Below are 25,280 nucleotides of genomic sequence, written 5' to 3' on the forward strand. Positions count from 1 at the left end.
TTGCCTATGCTGCTCTGTACCATCACTCATTCATATATCCTTATGTACATATTCTTTATCCCCTTACACTGTGTATAAGACAGTAGTTTAGGAATTGTTAGTTCGATTACTTGTTGGTTATTACTGCATTGTCGGAACTAGAAGCACAAGCATTTCGCTACACTCGCATTAACATCTGCTAACCATGTGTATGTGACAAATAAAATAAAATTTGATTTAATGACGTGGGATGGTTAAAAGATTCAGTAGTCTGGTCTCAAACCTTGGCCCTCTTGTTATCGAGGTAAACTGGTCTGCAACCTTTGTCCTCTCGTAATTGAGAGAAATAGGGTCTGTTGAGAATTCTCAAGGTGGAGGTTTTATTCGGAAGAGCAGAAAAGGGCTGTCTCATGATGCCAGGTCCCAACTGTGTTCATGGGGGCGTGCCAGTGACTTAAGTGAAACTTTACACAAAAATACAATTCTCTCACATTACATCATTACATAGCATCCCACAAATAGTTTAATCTTTCCTCATTCATCCTGTACAGCAATTAGATGCAAGCCTCATAACTGAGGCTATTATATAAACGGCGTTATGGTAATGTGGCCGTATTGTCTCCCATGAGTTTCACAAAATTGTACCAAACAGACCAATTCATAGTTGGATTCTTCACCAATCTTTTATACCTTCTCCAGAACATAAATGTTGTTTGGACCTCAAGTTCTGTGAGGTGGAAGAAATTCCTTTGTTCTCTCTATGAAAACTCACTCTGTCTCTATACTGTGGCCATGAGGAGATAATCTCCTCCAGGAATTTACAACCTCTCTCTGACCACAGCAGCCTGGGTGTAGGAGACAGGGGGGTAGGGGGATGGTGGATAGAAAAGGGCTGGTGCAGAGGGAGGGGTGCTCTCTGTACCCAAAAAGGGCAACGTCATGACAAACTGTAACTCAGTAAAATCGTTGAAATTGTTGCATGTTGCGTTTATATTTTTGTTCAGTATACATTGAAGCTTGAAAGCGGTGACAGACAGCCCAGAGACAATAAATATATTTAAAAATATATAAACAAAAGGCAAATTAGACAGTTATGGCCCACATTGGAAATACCATACTAGTATAAAACAGACCTCGGATGGTCTTGAATATATATCAGTCTCAGTTACTTCACATTTTGATGGTCTAGAATACATATCAGTCTCAGTTACTTCACATTTTGATGGTCCAGAATACATATCAGTCTCAGTTACTTCACATTCTGATAGTCTTGAACACATATCAGTCATAGTTACATTCTACAAGAAATGGCTCAATGTCCTTCACCACACACATCACTCCACTTGGAGTTCACTTTGACTGGTTGATAGCAGCCAAATATCCTTGATGTGATGGGAGTCCAAAATGTAACATGCAGCATCCAATGAATACTCTGGAATAATTGAATCTTCCACTAAAACATATTAAACCTGAAATGACATAAGGGAAACCAATGTAACATTTAACAGAAATGACCTCAATCTGTTTAGACTAACACATCAACCTGAATCTGTGTTTGCAGAACAAGCCAGATCTGTCAGAAGACAACACCATGGTTTTGGTACAGACTAATCACAGCAGCAGCTCTTGGAGGTCATACAACAGGGTCATGTTCATTACGTACCAAACAGAAGAAAGCACACAAACAGGGAGGGCCTACCTGGACTTCCTTTTCTGTTGCTGAACATTTTCCTGTTGCGTCCGCTAATGAATACGGCGCAGTCAGGGTCACTCACCTCACTGCCCTGTGGCTGAGGCCTGGAGGAAGGGGACAGTGGATAATGTCTCTTCTCATGGATGGCCTGCAGACTAGTAATTAAGAACTTCTTGTCCTTCCCCTCCTGGTGATGAAAAAGAACAGATGAGTAACTATCAACACACAGATCAATCTTTGTAAGAATATTCAATGAAACAGAAGTGTTTTGTCTATACCTATACACACATTTTCTATTTGCTCCTGTAGCAGACTGATTATTTTCCTTTGGCCGTCTAAAACTTGGGTGTGAATGTAAATGACCATTCTGAAAAAAAAGAGAGGAAAAATGAACTGCCAGGTAGGTGAACATAACATACTTAAAACATACACTGTACTGTTAGTGGCTTTGCATAATAGTGTCAGCCAAACGGCACACAACAAGAAATATCCAGAGCAGTCCAAAGAATGTCCTTGTTGGATGCTGACTCACAGAAAGACACCTGCCAACAGGAACAGGAAGAAGGGGTTCTCCACCAAGCAGCTGTGTACCCAGTTGAGCCAGGCCAGCTTGGGGTTGGTACTCTTCAGCTCCTGGGCCCACTGTTTGCCTGAGTGGAACATGAAGGGAGGTTCCTGAAAGGACCACAGCCAGAGGAGGGCTTAATCCTATGGGGGGAGGCGAAGGGAAGAGTGGAAGAAACGTTAGGACCACAGCCAGAGGAGGGCTTAATCCTATGGGGGGAGGCGAAGGGAAGAGTGGAAGAAACATTAGGACCACAGCCAGAGGAGGGCTTAATCCTATGGGGGGAGGCGAAGGGAAGAGTAGAAGAAACATTAGGACCACAGCCAAAGGAGGGCTTAATCCTATGGGGGAAGGCGAAGGGAAGAGTGGAAGAAACATTTGGACCACAACATCCTTTTCATACTGCAGTGTCAACATGAAGAGTACTGTTCTGGCTGAAATATATTTTCTGTTCATGTTGTCCTTCCCAGCACAATTCCAGAGATGTGTACTTTTCAAGGGATGTTACATAGCAACATAGACTCAAAAGTGAAAAGGTGCATGTACTGTATGCATGCATACTTGCGCATACATTGGTATAGGTTGATATATTTGTGTGTGTGTGTGTGTGTGTCAGACACCGCTCGTGTGTGTGTTGGACAGACTCACGTCCATATGGTGTAGGTCACAGACACGATGGCCCCGAGGAAAGAGGGGAAACACAGCAGAGAGATGAAGAGGGTGCTCATCTGACTGGCTCTCCACGGCTTCCTGGATGCCTGGCAGTTCACCAGTAGGCTGCTCTGAGGAGGGAGAAAAGCAACAAGAGAGTTCACCAGTAGACTGCTCTGAGGAGGGAGAAAAGCAACAAGAGAGTTCACCAGTAGACTGCTCTGAGGAGGGAGAAAAGCAACAAGAGAGTTCACCAGTAGACTGCTCTGAGGAGGGAGAAAAGCAACAAGAGAGTTCACCAGTAGACTGCTCTGAGGGAGAAAAGCAACAAGAGAGTTCACCAGTAGACTGCTCTGAGGAGGGCAAACAGCAACAAAAGAAGAAAGACTAATGAGTCTAACACCGCTGGGGTTTCCACTGAGTGCGATAGCTGGCAACAAAATGGCGGATCCTATTCATTTTCAATTGAAGGAAGTGCCTCGGGTCAAAGTGAACAAGGTCAGAGAAGGCAGGCGAACAGAGCATGAGCGGGTGGGAATTAAGTTGGGGACCTTAAGTTTCTGGACGGGACCTTTACTTACCTAATCGTTTGTCAACACTTATTGGGCCTCTGGTTATGACAAGTGCAGAGTTTGGACATGATAGTTTGACCTCTTAAGGAGTGTACCACTGTCACTGAAATAGTCACACTGGTTGAGCTCTGAGCTGGGACCTACCTTTACTGTGTAATGGTTACATTGGTGGAGCTCTGAGCTGGGACCTACCTACCTTTTTCATATGGAACAACAACAACAGCTTGAGGATCTGCACAGCTGGCAGTAAAGGAGTGAAGAACAAGCCTAGCCTGTGGGAAACGATGACAGAGAAGGAGACATAAATACCACAGAAACCTCAATGACATTATCATCAAAAGAAAGACGACCCAGGGCTGACGGCACCTGCAGCATCTAACGAAGCATGACAAAACAATTATGTCACAGAGATACTAGGTGAGACGACTCGTGGCATGCGAACAGGCATTTTACCAGGTGAGGGTTTGCCCATAGATGAGCTCGAGTACGTTACGGGCGATATCAAACACTGGCTTCCTCCTTCTCCTCAGCACTCCTTGAGAAAACCGCCTATGGGGGAAACGGAGTGGAGTATCAGTACATTTTACAGGAATTCTAAAACAACATGTTCAGCAGGTCTGCCACGTACAACTTCTATTAAAAAAAGCTTATTTACACATTTCCATTTCACAAATACACTTTGGCAGTTACCACTTGAACATACTATACAGAATGACTGCTGATTTGACAAGAACAGAAATACAATCACATACAAATATTACAAAAACCTTTATTGGTTACTGTTGAGCTGTCTGACTAATGAAGGTAATGGACTCTAGAACCATCCTTCAAAAGACTGTAGAACACAGTCAACATTAAAATAGTAGTGTCAGTACCTCTCACAGTGAATGTGAAACAAACAAATGCTCAAGCAGTTCTGGCACTCACAACTTCACTACCGACTTCCTCACAAATTACCCAGAGAGCATGTCAAGCACAGTGAAAATAGAATACCAGTTACACTGCACATGAATTATCTACACAAACATCTTCAAAATATGCTCAGCTGGTTAGTCACTCAAATATTTCCAGATAGAATCTCCAAAGAGCAAGTAGAGTGAATATGAAAATAGTAGAATACACAGTACCAGTCAAAAGTTTAGACACACTCATTCTAAACCGACTCATTCAAGGTTTTTCTTTATTTTTACTAATTTTCTACATTGCATAATAATATTTTTTATTTTACATTTATTTAACTAGGCAAGTCAGTTAAGAACAAATTCTTATTTTCAATGACGGCCTAGGAACAATGGGTTAACTGCCTGTTCAGGGGCAGAACGACAGATTAGTACCTTGTCGGCTCGGGGGTTTGTTACTAGTCCAACGCTCTAACCACTAGGCTACCCTGCCACAACTATGAAATAAACACATATGGAATCATACAGTAATCAAAAAGTGTTTTAGATTCTTCAAAGCAGCCATCCTTTTTCTTGACAGCTTTGCACACTCTTGTTATTCTCTCACCCAGCTTCACCTGGAATGCTTTTCCAACAGTCCTGGAGGTGTTCCCACATATGCTGAGCACTTGTTGGCTGCTTTTCCTTCACTCCATGGTCCAACTCATCCCAAACCATCTCAATTGGGTTGAGGTTGGGTGATTGTGGAGTCCAGATCATCTGATGCAGCACTCCATCACTGTCCTCCTTGGCCAAATAGCCCTTACACAGCCTAGAGGTGTGTTGGGTCATTGTCCCACTAAGCGTAAACCAGATGGGATAGTATATCGCTGCAGAATGCTGTGGTAGCAATGCTGTTTAAGTTTATTTGGGCTGCAATTTCTGAGGCTGGTAACTCTCATGAACTTATTCTCTGCAGCAGAGGTAACTCTGGGTCTTCCATTCCTGTGGCGGTCCTCATGAGAGCCAGTTTCATCATAGCGCTTGATTGTTTTTGCGACTGCACTTGAAGAAACTTTCAAAGTTCTTAAAATTGACTGACCTTAATGTCTTAAAAAGTAATGATGGACTGTCGTTTCTCTTTGCTTATTTGAGCTGTTTTTGCAATAATATGGACTTAGTATTTTACCAAATAGGGCTATCTTCTGTATACGTCCCCCTACCTTGTCACAACACAACTGATTGGCTCAAACACACTAAGAAAATAAATTACAGAAATTAACTTTTTAATTGAAATGCATTCCAGATGACGACATATAGAATGCCAAGAGTGTGCAAAGCTGTAATCAAGGCAAAGGGTGGCTAAATATATTTAGATTTGTTTAACATTTTTTGGGTTACTACATGATTCCATATGTGTTATTGCATTGTTTTGATGTCTTCACTCTTATTCTACAATGTAGAAAATAGTCAAAATAAAGAAAAACGTGTCCAAAGTGGTAGGCGTGTCCAAACTTTACATTTACATTTAAGTCATTTAGCAGACGCTCTTATCCAGAGCGACTGACTGGTACTGTAGGTTAACACATACAAATCTCCACAACATGGGGTTACAGAGGGAGTGTCAGTACATCTTAAAGGAATTATTACCATAAAACACTTCTTACTTCCATATAAATTCTCCGAAGACTGTGTAGAGAACCGTGAATATGAAATCCACGAGCAGGAAACGATACAGCTCCTGACCAACAAAGCTCTCCCAGCACTGTAGCGACAGACCAAGATACCAAAGTCAAAATATACATTACAACAACTGTGGTGGGAACTCATTAACAGACTAATTGACATCTGAAAAGAGTCTATACTATCCCACTCATTTTGTGGGAGAGCAAAATTGCTCCACTTGCAAGGCCTATGGGGGGGGGGTCCAAAATAAGGGAGGGTTTTCCAACAAAAATAAAAAAGTGCTTTGGGGAGGGTTATGCATTTTATTTTGTATTGGGCACAGGGCGGGGTAGTGTGTTTTTTAAATATATTTTTGTATTGAGCACAGGGCGGGGTAGTGTGTTTTTTATACAGTGGGGCAAAAAAGTATTTAGTCAGCCACCAATTGTGCAAGTTCTCCCACTTTAAAAGATGAGAGAGGCCTGTTTCATCATAGGTACACCAACTATGACAGACAAAATGAGAAAAAAAAATCCAGAAAAATCACATGTAGGATTTTTTATTTATTTATTTCCAAATGATGGTGGAAAATAAGTATTTGGTCACCTACAAACAAGCAAGATTTCTGGCTCTCACAGACCTGTAACTTCTTCTTTAAGAGCCTCCTCTGTCCTCCACTCATTACCTGTATTAATGGCACCTGTTTGAACTTGTTATCAGTATAAAAGACACCTGTCCACAACCTCAAACAGTCACACTCCAAACTCCACTATGGCCCAGACCAAAGAGCTGTCAAAGGACACCAGAAACAAAATTGTAGACCTGCACCAGGCTGGGAAGACTGAATCTGCAATAGGTAAGCAGCTTGGTTTGAAGAAATCAACTGTGGGAGCAATTATTAGGAAATGGAAGACATACAAGACCACTGATAATCTCCCTCGATCTGGGGCTCCACGCAAGATCTCACCCCGTGGGGTCAAAATGATCACAAGAACGGTGAGCAAAAATCCCAGAACCCCACGGGGGGACCTAGTGAATGACCTGCAGAGAGCTGGGACCAAAGTAACAAAGCCTACCATCAGTAACACACTACGCCGCCAGGGACTCAAATCCTGCAGTGCCAGACGTGTCCCCCTGCTTAAGCCAGTACATGCCCAGGCCCGTCTGAAGTTTGCTAGAGAGCATTTGGATGATCCAGAAGAAGATTGGGAGAAAGTCATATGGTCAGATGAAACCAAAATATAACTTTTTGGTAAAAACTCAACTTGTCGTGTTTGGAGGACAAAGAATGCTGAGTTGCATCCAAAGAACACCATACCTACTGTGAAGCATGGGGGTGGAAACATCATGCTTTGGGGTTGTTTTTCTGCAAAGGGACCGGGACGACTGATCCGTGTAAAGGAAAGAAAGAATGGGGCCATGTATCGTGAGATTTTGAGTGAAAACCTCCTTCCATCAGGAAGGGCATTGAAGATGAAACGTGGCTGGGTCTTTCAGCATGACAATGATCCCAAACACACTGCCCGGGCAACGAAGGAGTGGCTTCGTAAGAAGCATTTCAAGGTCCTGGAGTGGCCTAGCCAGTCTACAGATCTCAACCACATAGAAAATCTTTGGAGGGAGTTGAAAGTCCGTGTTGCCCAGCAACAGCCCCAAAACATCACTGCTCTAGAGGAGATCCGCATGGAGGAATGGGCCAAAATACCAGCAACAGTGTGTGAAAACCTTTTGAAGACTTACAGAAAACGTTTGACCTCTGTCATTGCCAACAAAGGGTATATAACAAAGTATTGAGATAAACTTTTGTTATTGACCAAATACTTATTGTCCACCATAATTTGCAAATAAATTCATAAAAAATCCTACAATGCGATTTTCTGGATTTTTTTTCTCATTTTGTCTGTCATAGTTGAAGTGTACCTATGGTGAACATTACAGGCCTCTCATATTTTTAAGTGGGAGAACTTGCACAATTGTTGGCTGACTAAATACTTTTTTGCCCCACTGTATATATTTTTGTATTGGGCACAGGGGAGGGTAGTGTGTTTTTTATATATATTTTGTATTGGGCACAGGGTGGGGTAGTGTGTTTTTTTATATATATTTTTGTATTGGGCACAGGGTGGGGTAGTGTGTTTTTTATATATATTTTGTATTGGGCACAGGGGAGGGTAGTGTGTTTTTTATATATATTTTTGTATTGGGCACAGGGGGGGGTAGTGTGCTTTTTAAATATATTTTTGTATTGGGCACAGGGGAGGGTAGTGTGTTTTTTAAATATATTTTTGTATTGGGCACAGGGGAGGGTAGTGTGTTTTTTAAATCTATTTTGTATTGGGCACAGGGCGGGGTAGTGTGTTTTTTAAATATATTTTTGTATTGGGCACAGGGCATGGCACGGAGCCCCCAGCGACGGCCTCCATGACACGGAGCCCCCAGCGACGGCCTCCATGGCACGGAGCCCCCAGCGACGGACTCCAGTCCGGGGCCCGCAACAAGGTTGCCCAGTCCGGGGCCTGCAACGAGGGTCCCCAGTCCGGGGCCCGCAGAGAGGGTCCCAAGTCCGGGGCCCGCAACGAGGGTCCCAAGTCCGGGGCCCGCAGAGAGGGTCCCAAGTCCGGGGCCCGCAACAAGGGTCCCTAGTCCGGGGCTCGCAGAGAGGGTCCCAAGTCCGGGGCCCGCAACGAGGGTCCCAAGTCCGGGGCCCGCAGAGAGGGTCCTCACACCAGAGGCGCCACCAAAGCGGGGTGAGCCAGAGGTGGAGCGGGGTCTACGTCCCGCACCAGAGCCGCCACCGCGGATAGATGCCCACCCAGACCCTCCCCTATAGGTTCAGGTTTTGCAGCCGGAGTCCGCACCTTTGGAGCGGGGTAAGGTCACTCCCTGACCTTAGAGAGCCTTTTTAATGTCTCTTTTTGGTTTGGTCAGGGTGTGATTTGGGTGGGCATTCTATGTCCTTTATTTCTATGATTTGTGTTTCTATGTGTTGGCCGGGTATGGTTCTCAATCAGGGACAGCTGTCTAACGTTGTGTCTGATTGAGTATCATACTTAGGTAGCCCTTTTCCCTCCTTTTAGTGTGGGTAGTTGACTTTGTTAGTGGCACTATAGCCCTCTTAAGCTTCACGGTCGTTTTGTATTGTTTGTTTTGTTGGCAACATTAGATATAAAGTAATGTACACTCACCACGCTGCGCTTGGGTCCACTTATTCCTTCCAGGAAGACGGCCGTGACAATAGGCGTACGGAGGCCCATTATCAGCAGCTATCACTCCTGTGTTCCAATGGCACGTTGCGTTAGCTAATCCAAGTTTATCATTTTAAAAGGCTAATTGATCATTAGAAAACCCTTTTGCAATTATGTTAGCACAGCTGAAAACTGTTGTTCTGATTTAAAGAAGCAGTAAAAACGGGCCTTCTTTAGACTAGTTGAGTATTTGGAACATCAGCATTTGTGGGTTCGATTACAGGCTCAAAATGGCCTTCTTCTGAAACTTGTCAGTCTATTCTTGTTCTGAGAAATGACGGCTATTCCATGTGAGATATTGCCAAGAAACTGGAGATCTCGTACAACGCTGTGTACTACTCCCTTCACAGAACAGTGCAAACTGGCACTAACCAGAATAGAAAGAGTGGGAGGCCCCGGTGCACAACTGAGCAAGAGGACAAGTACATTAGAGTGCCTAGTTTGAGAAACAGATACCTCACAAGTCCTCAACTGGCAGCTTCATTAAATAGTACCAGCAAAACAACAGTCTCAACGTCAACAGTGAAGAGACAACTCCGGGATGCTGGCATTCTAGGCAGTGTTGCAAAGAAAAAGCCATCTCAGACTGGCCAATAAAAAGAAAAGATTAAGATGGGCAAAAGAACACAGACACTGGACAGAGGAACTCTGCCTAGAAGGCCAGCATCCACAGAGTCGCCTCTTCACTGTTGACGTTGAGACTGGTGTTTTGCGGGTACTATTCAATGAAGCTGCCAGTTGAGGACTTGTGACAAATAAAAAAAATATATCAATCCAAACATCAATCCAAACAGTGCAGCGGCCATTTGACAAATGGAAAGAGACATCTGTTACAAAACACCAAAATGACAGTTTTATGACAGTCGGAGATTGTCAACACAAGCCTTCAATACTGGGTAGGCCTACAAGGTAGGGAGGGATGTATTTCCAGTTGTCAGTCTATTTGTTGTGGTGCTGAAAACGTAAATCATGATATTGAGGTGCTTGGAATTGGTTGTGTGGTGCATTGGGACAGAAACCTGTTGGTGGAAAATGTGTCACATATTTCACATAGTTATACATATGGCATTAAAATGTTAAATCTGATTTCCCCCTATCTGATCATTGTCTGCATCCGGCTCTGATTGTAGAGTAATGAAATTAGGCAGGGAGAGTGAGCTCCTCTGTGGTGGTCGGCCAACCCTCAACCTGCACGGCATCAATCGTGCCACAAAAGCATGCCGAAGTTGATATCCATGTTTAGAAACACAGTGTTGCTACAGTTGTTATTTGTGGTCGTAAACATTATTTTGAGTTAATTCTATGAGGGGGGAGGGTGTGCAATTTATTTTACAGTGAAAAGGGGGGGGGGGGTCATCTATAAATAGTTAAGCTGAGAAGGGAGGTACATTTTTTGTATGACACCTTGAGTTGGACCAGCCTCCCCAGTAAATATAGAACTGTCCCCCCTACTACTACTACTACTACTACTACTACTACTACTACTACTACTACTTTGGGCCATTAATTCTTAGCTGCTAATGTTTCAATGAAAGGGGACCTTACTTTGAAGGTGACATCTTGTTTTATGACAGACAGCATGGTGACAAGTATCAGGTGTCTTACCTGCAGACCATGTTGCTCTGGTTCAGCTGCAATTTTCCCCAGCCAATGGTAGCACAGTATGCCAAGAATGCTCACCTTCAGCAATAAGTTCCTGTATAAAAACAGGATGTACAGTATCAAGTGTCTCAGAGTAAGAGTGCTGATTTAAGGTCAGTTTAGCCCAGCCATACTGAAATGGAGGACCGTGGTCCAGACCCAGAACGGGGTCAATACACACAGCGGGTCCTGACTTTTTGGGGGGGAACTTAGTCAGGCTTTCAACTTGCTGCTGTTGAGTTATAACAGAATGCACAAGGTGCAATTTGGAAATGTCTAAGTGCATGGACAGTTTTCTTCTTATGTCATTCACTGACTGACCTACAGCTATTTACAACTGACAAATGTTCAGTTGTTAAACTACTAGCCCATGTAAGCTAGACACAGTGCATTCAGAAAGTATTCAAACCCCTTGACTTTTTACACATTTTGTTACGGATTTATTCTAAAAATGGATTAAATGAATACATTTCGTCAATTTACACACAATTCCCCATAATTTACACAATACCCCATAATTTACACAATACCCCATAATGACAAAGTGAAAACAAGTTTTTACATAAATAATTTGAATTCGAAATTGAGCTCAGGTGCTTCCTGTTTCCATTGATCATCCTTGAGATGTTTCTAAAACTTGATTGGAGTCCACATGTGTTAAAGAGTCTATATAAAAGGTCCCACAGTTGGCAGTGCATGTCAGAGCAAAAACCAAGCCATGAGGTTAAAGGAATTGTCTGTAGAGCTCCGAGACAGGATTGTGTCGAGGAACAGATCTGGGGAAGGGTACCAACAAATGTCTGCAGCATTGAAGGTCTGCAAGAACACAGTGGCCTCCATCATTCTTAAAAGGAAGAAGTTTGGAGTTCTTCTGTGGAGATGGGAAAACCTTCCAGAAGGACAACCATCGCTCCAGCACTCCACCAATCCGGTCTTTATGGTAGAGAGGCCAGACGGAAGCCATTCCTCTGTAAAAAGGCACATGACAGTTTGCTTGGAGTCTGCCAAAAGGCTCTCAGACCATGAGAAACAACATTCTCTGGTCTGATGAAACCAAGAGTGAACTCTTTGGCCTGAATGAGAAGTTTCATGTCGGAAGGAAACCAGGCACCATCCCTACGGTGAAGTATGGTGGTGGCAGCATCATGCTATGGGGATGTTTTTCAGCGGCAGGAACTAGTCAGGATCAAGGGAAAGATGAACGGTGCAAAGAACAGAGAGATCCTTGATGAAAACCTCCTCCAGACCGCTCAGGACTTCAGACTGGGGTGAAGGTTCACTTTGCAACAGGACAACAAACCTAAGCACACAGCCAAGACAATGCAAGAGTGGATTCAGGACATCTTGAACCTGATCGAACATCTCTGGAGAGACCTGAAAACAACTGCGAAGCAACGCTCCCCATCCAACCTGACAGAGCTTGAGAGGATCTGCAGAGAAGAAAGGGAGAAACTCCCCATCCAACCTGACAGAGTTCCCCAAATACAGGTGTGCCAAGCTTGTAGCGTCATACCCAAGAAGAATCAAAGCTGTAATTACTGCCAAAGCTGCTTCAACAAAGTACTGAGTAAAGGGTCTGAATACTTATGTAAATCTGATATTTCAGTTTACATTTTTTTATACATTTCAAACAAATTCTAGAAACCTGTTTTTGCTTTGTCATTATGGGGTATTGTGTGTAGATTGAGGAGGGAAAAACAATTGAATCAATTTTAGAATAAGGCCGTAACGTAACAAATGTGTAAAAGGTCAAGGGGTCTGAATACTTTCCGAATGCACTGTATGTAAGTTAGGCTAACCAACTACATGTCAGCTAGATAACTGGTTAGCCTAATTTACCTATCTAAATCTTGCAGTTATCGTGGCTGGATTACATGCCCAGGGCCCCCCATTGATTTTGTTGAGTCACTAAGGTATCATATGAACACACATTAGACATGTAGAATTGCAGGAAATTGGCTTTACAAACAGCAACATTTTCTCTCTGCCAACAAGAGAGGTGTGAACAGTTTGGGGTCGCACTGTGAGGGGGTGTGTTACTATGGCAATAAATGACAATATCCATCCACTGGTTTAGCCTTTCAGATCACAAATAATAAGATTATATTTACAGGGAGGAGCTGAACCTAGATCAGCACTTCTACATTGAGAAGCTTGATACATGGCTCCAGATATTGGTAGAGGAAGGAACATTTGGTGAATTTGTTAGGGCACGCGTTTTAAAAACGTACAGCAACGTACAGCAAATATGAGCATTTCTTATTGGACAAGACCAAGTAGTCCCTCTGTTTCAGTTCATATCCTTCCGTTTGATGCCTAATGAACATGACCCTGCTGTACTATTTTGGCCATTGGGCCTCCCCCCTCCTATTGGGCCTCTGTTAACCACTTTGATAGGAGCATGTAAAAAGGTTTACTCTGAAGTTATGGTATCTGTAGTATAATATACTTTATTACACACAACACACACACACCCTCCTATTGGGCCTCTGTTAACCACTTTGATAGGAGCATGTAAAAAGGTTTACTCTGAAGTTATGGTATCTGTAGTATAATATACTTTTGTGAAGGGCTCCATCCCTTTGTTGGTCCATTGACAACACGCTCCCATTTGTACTTCTTGTTTACACATGGAGGGAGCATACTAGCTCACTAACTGTTGTCCAAACCAGTTGTTAGACCTATTTACCTAAGCTGTTGATGGTTTCTTTGTTGCTATCCCTAGTTTTGCTTAGCCCTGTTTATTTGCCAATATCCAACATGTATTTTATCAATTTCACCTACTGTGGTTGAAAAAAACCTTTCCCAGTTTTTCAATAGATTTTTACGTCTTCCACTTGTGTATTTCATCACTATTGACCATAGTAACCCACACCTTGAGTATCACCCTGTATGGACCACGGTCTCTTATTAACACCATCAGCTGAAGCAGGTCCTCCCTAATTGTCTTCCCCATGCCCTATATGAAACTTGTCCATTCCCTTTGTGATTATTTTAAAGGCCGAAATGTCAATATTTTAAACTTGCCTAATAAAACTAATAATTTTGAGTGGTGAGCCAGCGTTGCGCCTTTTCCTGTCCAATGGTGTTTACTCATTTCTAGGTTGCGCCTTGACTCATGTTGGTTGAGCACCCTCTACTCCTTTCCAAATTGTATCTTTTTTTTTAATATGGTGAAAAGTAAACAAGACTCAATGGTTGTGTCTGTGTGAAACATCTTGTGATTGTGTTATGGGCTCATGTACAGCGGGCGGCAGGGTAGCCTAGTGGTTAGAGTGTTGGACTAGTAACCAGAAGGTTGCAAGTTCAAATCCCAGAGCTGACATATCTGTCGTTCTGCCCCTGAACAGGTAGTTAACCCACTGTTCCTAGGCCATCATTGAAAATAAGAATTTGTAAAGGTTAAAAAAAACAAACAGGCGAGTTAACTTGACCACCGAAATAACCCCCCACTTAACTCAAGACGAAACTTCACAAGACATTCAGAATACCTCCCATTGGTTTCCACTGTGCAGGCACACTTGTTGGATTGGCTTTCTGTCCACGTAGGAGCCAACAAAATGTTCCCTGTGCTACTTGATTACATACATTTGAATGTTTGTTACATGCTTTGAATTAAAAAGGGAAATTACACTCGTCAGAAGTTTTTCTGTAGTCTAATGTCAAGATTTGTCCACATTCCACACTACCGGTTGCTATCAGTATGCTTCAACCCCAAAATTGTTTTAAAATGTAACCTTTATTTAACTAGGTAAGTCAGTTAAGAACAAATTCTTATTTTCAATGATGGCCTACACCGGCCAAACCCGGACGACGCTGGGCCAATCATACCCGGTTGTGATACAGCCTGGAATCGAACCAGGGTGTCTGTAGTGACGCCTCAAGCACTGAGATGCCGTGCCTTAGACCGCTCTGCCACTCGGGAGCCCGTTAATGTCACAATCCAAAATGAAATATAGGCTAAGCAACATGTAATTTACATATTTCCATTCATATTGGATTGTGACATTAGCTTTGGTAAGATAATTCACCAACTTAATTTGTTGGACAACCAGGGTTGTCATTTTCACCAAAATTCGCTGTTTTTCCAGAAATCCCAGTTGGAAGATTCCCAGAATCAGGAGGGAATAAGCAGGAAATCCAGAATCCTTCAACCAGGATTTCTGGGAAAAATGTTGGAACTCTGGAACTTACAGTGCCTTGCGAAAGTATTCGGCCCCCTTGAACTTTGCGACCTTTTGCCACAATTCAGGCTTCAAACATAAAGATATAAAACTGTATATTTTTGTGAAGAATCAACAACAAGTGGGACACAATCATGAAGTGGAACGACATTTATTGGATATTTCAAACTTTTTAACAAATCAAAAACTGAAAAATAGGGCGTGCAAAATTATTCAGCCCCTTTACTTTCAGTGCAGCAAACTCTCTCCAGAAGTTCAGTGAGGATCTCTGAATGATCCAATGTTGACCTAAATTACTAATGATGATAAATACAATCCACCTGTGTGTAATCAAGTCTCCGTATAAATGCACCTGCACTGTGATAGTCTCAGAGGTCCGTTAAAAGCGCAGAGAGCATCATGAAGAACAAGGAACACACCAGGCAGGTCCGAGATACTGTTGTGAAGAAGATTAAAGCCGGATTTGGATACAAAAATATTTCCCAAGCTTTAAACATCCCAAGGAGCACTGTGCAAGCGATAATATTGAAATGGAAGGAGTATCAGACCACTGCAAATCTACCAAGACCTGGCCGTCCCTCTAAACTTTCAGCTCATACAAGGAGAAGACTGATCAGAGATGCAGCCAAGAGGCCCATGATCACTCTGGATGAACTGCAGAGATCTACAGCTGAGGTGGGAGACTCTGTCCATAGGACAACAATCAGTCGTATATTGCACAAATCTGGCCTTTATGGAAGAGTGGCAAGAAGAAAGCCATTTCTTAAAGATATCCATAAAAAGTGTAGTTTAGTTTGCCACAAGCCACCTGGGAGACACACCAAACATGTGGAAGAAGGTGCTCTGGTCAGATGAAACCAAAATTGAACTTTTTGGCAACAATGCAAAACGTTATGTTTGGCATAAAAGCAACACAGCTCATCACCCTGAACACACCATCCCCACTGTCAAACATGGTGGTGGCAGCATCATGGTTTGGACCTGCTTTTCTTCAGCAGGGACAGGGAAGATGGTTAAAATTGATGGGAAGATGGATGGAGCCAAATACAGGACCATTCTGGAAGAAAACCTGATGGAGTCTGCAAAAGACCTGAGACTGGGACAGAGATTTGTCTTCCAACAAGACAATGATCCAAAACATAAAGCAAAATCTACAATGGAATGGTTAAAAAATAAACATATCCAGGTGTTAGAATGGCCAAGTCAAAGTCCAGACCTGAATCCAATCGAGAATCTGTGGAAAGAACTGAAAACTACTGTTCACAAATGCTCTCCATCCAACCTCACTGAGCTCGAGCTGTTTTGCAAGGAGGAATGGGAAAAAATTTCAGTCTCTCGATGTGCAAAACTGATAGACATACCCCAAGCGACTTACAGCTGTAATCGCAGCAAAAGGTGGCGCTACAAAGTATTAACTTAAGGGGGCTGAATAATTTTGCACGCCCAATTTTTCAGTTTTTGATTTGTTAAAAAAGTTTGAAATATCCAATAAATGTCTTTCCACTTCATGATTGTGTCCCACTTGTTGTTGATTCTTCACAAAAAAAATACAGTTTTATATCTTTATGTTTGAAGCCTGAAATGTGGCAAAAGGTCGCAAAGTTCAAGGGGGCCGAATACTTTCGCAAGGCACTGTACCACAATGCTAATGTACTAATATGTGTCAAACACTGAACATCTCTGAACGCAGTTCTAGTCGTATTTACCTGAAGATGGAAACATAGAGACGTACAATGGGCGAGTTGAAGTTCTCCATCCAAGACACGAGGTTGAAGAGACCAGGGAGGAGGAGGTTCCCACAGGACACAACCCCAGGCAGAGCCAGCAGATGAGCCTCATGCACCACACTGACCTCCCCCTCTGCATCCTCAAGTCTCCTCTGGTCACATTGAAGGAAAAACATTAAACAAAGGACTGTGTTGTCAAGAAGAGAGAGTAACAAAATAGCAGGAGTGTTGCAAAGGCCTACAGTAGAGACCAGGGGTGTTGCATAGGCCTACAGTAGAGACCAGGGGTGTTGCATAGGCCTACAGTAGAGACCAGGAGTATTGCATAGGCCTACAGTAGAGACCAGGGGTGTTGCATAGGCCTACAGTAGAGACCAGGGGTGTTGCATAGGCCTACAGTAGAGACCAGGGGTGTTGCATAGGCCTACAGTAGAGACCAAGAGTGTTGCATAGGCCTACAGTAGAGACCAGGAGTGTTGCATAGGCCTACAGTAGTGTTGCATAGGCCTACAGTAGAGACCAGTGGTATTGCATAGGCCTACAGTAGTGTTGCATAGGCCTACAGTAGAGACCAGGAGTATTGCATAGGCCTACAGTAGAGACCAGGAGTGTTGCATAGGCCTACAGTAGAGACCAGGGGTGTTGCATAGGCCTACAGTAGAGACCAGGAGTGTTGCATAGGCCTACAGTAGAGACCAGGGGTATTGCATAGGCCTACAGTAGAGACCAGGAGTGTTGCATAGGCCTACAGTAGAGACCAGGAGTGTTGCATAGGCATACAGTAGAGACCAGGGGTATTGCATAGGCCTACAGTAGAGACCAGGAGTGTTGCATAGGCCTACAGTAGAGACCAGGAGAATTGCATAGGCCTACAGTAGAGACCAGGGGTGTTGCATAGGCCTACAGTAGAGACCAGGAGTGTTGCATAGGCCTACAGTAGAGACCAGGAGTGTTGCATAGGCATACAGTAGAGACCAGGGGTATTGCATAGGCCTACAGTAGAGACCAGGGGTATTGCATAGGCCTACAGTAGAGACCAGGAGTGTTGCATAGGCCTACAGTAGAGACCAGGAGAATTGCATAGGCCTACAGTAGAGACCAGGGGTATTGCATAGGACTACAGTAGAGACCAGGGGTGTTGCATAGGCCTACAGTAGTGTTGCATAGGCCTACAGTAGAGACCAGGGGTATTGCAAAGGTCCACAGTAGAGACCAGGAGTGTTGCATATGCCTACAGTAGAGACCAGGGGTGTTTCATAGGCCTACAGTAGAGACCAGGAGTGTTGCATAGGCCTACAGTAGAGACCATGGGTATTGCATAGGCCTACAGTAGAGACCAGGGGTATTGCATAGGCCTACAGTAGAGACCAGGGGTATTGCATAGGCCTACAGTAGAGACCAGGGGTATTGCATAGGCCTACAGTAGAGACCAGGGGTATTGCATAGGCCTACAGTAGAGACCAGGGGTGCTGGAGGCATTATCCGTTGGGCACAATGTTCAGTTCTTTGTTGCTATGAATATTAGTTGGGTGGGCAGTGGACGCAGATCAGTCTTCTCAACTCCTATGGTCATTGTCAAACGTACAACCATAGGAGTTGGCTATACAGAACAAACAGATCTGTTACCTGGCTATAGAAACACTGCAGTGCAGACAGACATTAAGCTAAGAACAAGCAAAGGCTCTACATCGCGGACTATAGTCTGGTCCTCCCAGATCTGTTTGTGTTATTTGGCATGACAAAGTCCATAGGAGTGGGCTAAACACCACAGATCTGGGACCAGGCTTCTGACCTACTCCAACATTGAGAATGTTGCATTCCCTTTGAGTAGGCCCCGAGACATCTCCCCATCTTGTTTTGCAGGCAACAACATGTCTTAAGCTGCTTTCTGATTTCACAATGTGATTTCCTCTGTTGACTCACCAAAGTATAATTCTGCAACAAACAAAAAACGTTCCTGTCTGATTCTCAGAGAAACTCTGAAAAAACCTTATCCCCAAAAACTGTGGCAATACTTGAAAGTAAAGTGGCGATAGCCCTCTTCCAATATCCACCCACTAACTTACTTACTTAGAAGGAAGTTATGTATTGCCAATATCCACCCACCAATTTTCTACTTAAAAAGGAAGTTATGTACAGTGTTGGGCAGTGTATTCTATGTGGTATGCTAGTATGAAAATGGGAAGGTAGCCAATGGGCTGGTGTGCCAGCAGCAGTGGGTTAGTGAGAGTAAGCTCTCTCTCCTTCCTTGGTAAAGGCTCAGCTACCTTTGAGAGAGCAGCCACAAGAAACTCTGGCAGTAATACCCCTATTGTGCAAACCTGAACCGTACTGTGCTGGTCCGTATAGCCCATTTTCTTTCCACATTGTCCTCTCCAGCACAGTTCCAGCAGCTATAGAGGATGCCTAACCAGGCCACCCCCCACACACACTAACCAGGTGCATGTACTTGGCAAAGCAGTGGATGCCGAGTGCACAGAAGAAGGTGCTCCCCAGAGAAATGCTCCATGCTAGCAGGTGCACCGCCATCCCAGACAGCCTGCCCTTCTCCTCCTCTCCGCCTTTCACCTCCGACAACAGCTCCTGGAAAGAACGAAGAAACTGTTTATTTATTCAGCCTCTGACTGACTGACCGACCTTCAGCCTCTGACTGACTGACCGACCTTCAGCCTCTGACTGACCGACTGACCTTCAGCCTCTGACCGACTGACCTTCAGCCTCTGACCGACTGACCTTCAGCCTCTGACTGACTGACTGACCGACCTTCAGCCTCTGACTGACCGACCTTCAGCCTCTGACTGACCGACCTTCTGACTGACTGACTGACTGACCTTCAGCCTCTGACTGACTGACCGACCTTCAGCCTCTGACTGACTGACTGACCGACCTTCAGCCTCTGACTGACCGACTGACCGACCTTCAGCCTCTGACTGACCGACCTTCAGCCTCTGACTGACCGACCTTCTGACTGACTGACCGACCTTCTGACTGACTGACCGACCTTCTGACTGACTGACCGACCTTCTGACTGACTGACCGACCTTCTGACTGACCGACCGACCTTCTGACTGACTGACCGACCGACCTTCTGACTGACTGACCGACCGACCTTCAGCCTCTGACTGACCGACCGACCTTCAGCCTCTGACTGACTGACTGACCGACCTTCAGCCTCTGACTGACTGACTGACCGACCTTCAGCCTCTGACTGACTGACTGACTGACCTTCAGCCTCTGACTGACTGACTGACTGACTGACCTTCAGCCTCTGACCGACTGACCTTCAGCCTCTGACCGACTGACCTTCAGCCTCTGACCGACTGACCTTCAGCCTCTGACTGACTGACTGACTGACCTTCAGCCTCTGACTGACTGACTGACCTTCAGCCTCTGACTGACTGACTGACCTTCAGCCTCTGACTGACTGACCGACCTTCAGCCTCTGACTGACCGACCTTCAGCCTCTGACTGACCGACCTTCAGCCTCTGACTGACCGACCTTCAGCCTCTGACTGACCGACCTTCTGACTGACTGACTGACCTTCAGCCTCTGACTGACTGCCTCTGACTGACCTTCTGACTGACTGACTTGACTGACCTTCAGCTTCTGACTGACTGACTGACCTGACTGACTGACTGACCTTCAGCCCTCTGACTGACCTTCAGCCTCTGACTGACCTTCAGCCTCTGACCTGACTGACTGACTGACCTTCAGCCTCTGACTGACTGACTGACCTTCAGCCTCTGACTGACTGACTGACCTTCAGCCTCTGACTGACTGACTGACCTTCAGCCTCTGACTGACTGACTGACCTTCAGCCTCTGACTGACTGACTGACCTTCAGCCTCTGACTGACTGACTGACTGACCTTCAGCCTCTGACTGACTGACTGACCTTCAGCCTCTGACTGACTGACTGACCTTCAGCCTCTGACTGACTGACTGACTGACTGACCGACCTTCAGCCACTGACTGACTGACTGACCGACCTTCAGCCTCTGACTGACTGACTGACCTTCAGCCTCTGACTGACCTGACCTTCAGCCCTCTGACTGACTGACTGACTGACCTTCAGCCTCTGACTGACTGACTGACCTTCAGCCTCTGACTGACTGACTGACCTTCAGCCTCTGACTGACTGACTGACTGACCTTCAGCCTCTGACTGACTGACTGACCTTCAGCCTGACTGACCTTCAGCCTCTGACTGACTGACCTTCAGCCTCTGACTGACTGACTGACCTTCAGCCTCTGACTGACTGACTGACCTTCAGCCTCTGACTGACTGACTGACCTTCAGCCTCTGACTGACTGACTGACCTTCAGCCTCTGACTGACTGACTGACCTTCAGCCTCTGACTGACTGACTGACCTTCAGCCTCTGACTGACTGACTGACCTTCAGCCTCTGACTGACTGACTGACCTTCAGCCTCTGACTGACTGACTGACCTTCAGCCTCTGACTGACTGACTGACCTTCAGCCTCTGACTGACTGACTGACCTTCAGCCTCTGACTGACTGACTGACCTTCAGCCTCTGACTGACTGACTGACTGACCTTCAGCCTCTGACTGACTGACTGACTGACCTTCAGCCTCTGACTGACTGACTGACTGACCTTCAGCCTCTGACTGACTGACTGACTGACTGACCTTCAGCCTCTGACTGACTGACTGACTGACCTTCAGCCTCTGACTGACTGACTGACTGACCTTCAGCCTCTGACTGACTGACTGACTGACCTTCAGCCTCTGACTGACTGACTGACTGACCTTCAGCCTCTGACTGACTGACTGACTGACCTTCAGCCTGACTGACTGACTGACTGACCTTCAGCCTCTGACTGACTGACTGACCTTCAGCCTCTGACTGACTGACTGACTGACCTTCAGCCTCTGACTGACTGACTGACTGACCTTCAGCCTCTGACTGACTGACTGACTGACTGACCTTCAGCCTCTGACTGACTGACTGACCTTCAGCCTCTGACTGACTGACTGACCTTCAGCCTCTGACTGACTGACTGACCTTCAGCCTCTGACTGACTGACTGACCTTCAGCCTCTGACTGACTGACTGACCTTCAGCCTCTGACTGACTGACTGACCTTCAGCCTCTGACTGACTGACTGACCTTCAGCCTCTGACTGACTGACTGACTGGGAGTGGGCTTCAGCCTCTGACTTAGCATAGAATATGAGCTTGATCAGGCCTCTATCCCATCTGTTCTATTTTGTTTGTTATAGTCTACGCAGGATTGTGCTCCTGCCCATCACTAACATGCCTGATTCAAATGATCAGCAAATGATCAGCAAATGATCATGGCTCATCACACCTAAAACAAATGATCATGGCTCATCACACCTAAAACAAATTATCATGGCTCATCACACCTAAAACATATGATCATGGCTCATCACACCTAAAACATATGATCATGGCTCATCACACCTAAAACAAATGATCATGGCTCATCACACCTAAAACATATGATCATGGCTCATCACACCTAAAACAAATGATCATGGCTCATCACACCTAAAACAAATGATCATGGCTCATCACACCTAAAACAAATGATCATGGCTCATCACACCTAAAACAAATGATCATGGCTCATCACACCTAAAACAAATGATCATGGCTCATCACACCTAAAACAAATGATCATGGCTCATCACACCTAAAACAAATGATCATGGCTCATCACACCTAAAACAAATGATCATGGCACAAATGATCATGGCTCATCACACCTAAAACAAAGGGTCAGTGAATCATGGACCACATTTGGCTGAATAAGGTGTATTAGTGATGGACTTGTGCAAAAACTTGAACACCCGTTGACGTTAGTTCTACAGCACTAGAGTTGGAAACCCCTGGGTCGTGTTCATTAGGCACAAAATGGAATAAACAGACAGAAACAGGGAGGGACTACCTGGATTTGTCCAATAAGAAATGCTTATTTGAGTTTTTGGGCTGGAATTGTATTTTTATTTTTTCACTGTGAGCCCTAATGAACATGATCCTGTCCCGTACCTTGAGCTGGGTGGTGATGTTCTCCGACTGCAGCCTGACAGACATCTTCTTGCTGACTTTGAAATCCCAGGAGCAGAATACCTTTATGGCCATGTTTCCCTGAGACTTGAACACACGGAAACTCCTCCCAAAGGACTTGGACATGCTAAGACAAGTACAATGAAAACATTTTATTATTCCCATGAAAGACCAACAAGGAGAAAAACGTCACAGATCTGTCCTGCCAACTCTTATGGGCATTTTCACACCAACACGGACCATAGCAGTTGGCTGTAGAGCACAAACAGATCTTGGACCAGGCTAACAAAGAGATTCCAAATGAATAGATCAGGGTCATATTCACGTTATGATCAATGGTTGCGTTTACACAGGTAGCCCAATTCTGATATTTTGCTGGTAATTGGTCTTTTGGCCAATCAGATCAGATCTTTCGCCAATAATTGGGCAAAATATCAGAATTGGACTGCCTGTGTGAACGCAACTTAAAAATGATAATCTGATCCTATATCAGCACTTCAAAAGGTTTGAGAGGGTTGTTCAACCTGTAAACAAGGACGATGCCGGTGATAAAGAATGTTATGCCGATGGTGAAGCAGTAGGCTAAGGGAATGTTGTAGGCCATCATGTGAGGGTCACTGGTGGTGCCGCAGCCAGTCCCGGCGGTGGCTTCATCAGGTCTACAACTGGTGTTGATGGTGGAGTTGGTGTAGTAGCCATAAAACATTAGAGAGTTAGAGAGATAACCCTGAGAAGGAAGAGAGGTGATGTGGTTTCAGAAACAGACTGACAACACTGATGTAGTGTTTTGATATAGAAGTGCTCTTGCTGGTGCTTTACATTTGTATGGGTGGGCATTGCATTGTGACTTAGCTAGGTATGTCAGCAGCAGTTGTTTTGTTGGCGTAGGCTGGATTTAAACTCCACTAGGTGTACTCTGTAGAGGCTCAACAACCACGTCGTGCTTTCACCGCACACAGCAGAGATTTTGGTACATGCCAGAAATTGTAACTTAACCAATCGGTGACATTTCGCTGGACGATCAGTGGAGTTTAAACTTTAGAGTGAATCACCTTAAGGTCAAAACCTTGTGGATGAACATAATCAACCAATCAATCATAAACCTCATCTTACCGTGCCGGTGAACAGCTCCAGGCCTGTGACTCTGTGGGAGCTGGGGGTGTGAAGGGGCGGGTGGATGGCCTGGGGGAGGACCAGGAACAGGCCGTTGATGAGGAAGAGAAAGACGTTGAAGAGCAGAAGAGTCCTGATGAAGAGAAAGTAGGAGAGCACACCAGTGCCAAAGCGGCCACCCAGCCTCTTCAAAGCCACCTGCCACAACTGCAGGGAACTGAGGATGAAGAGACATCCGAACCAGATGTGATACAAAGCCTGTGGACACAGGACGCAGAGTAACTTTCATGCCTAACATCTCTGTGCAGAGATTAACCTCAGGATTGGAGCACTTTCCTCAGATTTTACATCTGAATGATAGTCGTGAAATGGCCAACAGCATGTTTTATGCTAGTGATAGCTTGGTTATACTCACTCGCTTAAGGAGGCTACAGCAGGGAACCTGGCTGCTCAAGAGGGACTGTCCAACTTTGTCACTGAATACAAGTTTCCTAAGGAGAGATGTTGACTGTAAAAGGGGTCTTTGAAGATTCAGCAATGATGAGAGAGAAGGGTTTAAGTAGCTTTCGTGTAATTTGTTTGTCAAACTTTACATTGGCATCATGTAAAGCAAATGGTGTCCTGGAACAATTAAGATAATCAATTACAAACAATGAAGAGAATATGGCACACACCTCAGTTTAGTCTTCTCAGCCAGACTAAGGGGCGTGGCACGCAGCATACGCACACGGTCACCGGCCGACAGACTCTGAAGATTGTTGACCAGCTCCTGTCTCTTGGTCTCTGTAATCCACACAAAGTTAAAAGGATACCATAAAACTTCAATTTAATAGCCCAGGCATTTATTTGCTTCAATCACTGAACACAACCACAAATATAAGAGACAGGCTTGTATTTGCCTGGCTATTAAGAGAGCATGCAACTGGCATGCTGACTGCAGAAATGCCAACAGAGCGGTTGCCAGATAATTTAATGTTAATTTCTCTACCATAAGCCGCCTCCAACATTGTTTTAGAGAATTTGTCAGTAGGTCCAACCGGCCTCAACCACAGATCATATGTAACCACAAAAGCCCAGGACCTCCACATCCGGCTTCTTCATCTGCGGAATGAAACTGGTCTCATCTGAGACCAGCCACACCGACAGCTGATGAAACTGTGGGTTTGCACAACTGAAAAATTTCTGCACAAACTGTCAGAAAACGTCTCAGGGAAGCTCATCTGTGTGCTCGTTGTCCTCACCAGGGTCTTGACCAGACTGCAGTTTGGCATCGTAACAGACTTCAGTGGACTAATGCTCACCTTCGATGGCCA

General features: G+C 44.8%; 1 pseudogene; it reads right to left on the reverse strand.

Moving 5' to 3' along the window:
• Positions 1 to 945: 945 nt before the first annotated feature.
• The window catches only part of LOC115128027 (transmembrane channel-like protein 6), a 63,767-nt pseudogene continuing 39,432 nt past the window's right edge, over positions 946 to 25,280 (reverse strand).

The sequence above is a fragment of the Oncorhynchus nerka genome, linkage group LG26, assembly GCF_034236695.1.
Source record: "Oncorhynchus nerka isolate Pitt River linkage group LG26, Oner_Uvic_2.0, whole genome shotgun sequence".
In the NCBI taxonomy this organism is placed as follows: domain Eukaryota; kingdom Metazoa; phylum Chordata; class Actinopteri; order Salmoniformes; family Salmonidae; genus Oncorhynchus; species Oncorhynchus nerka.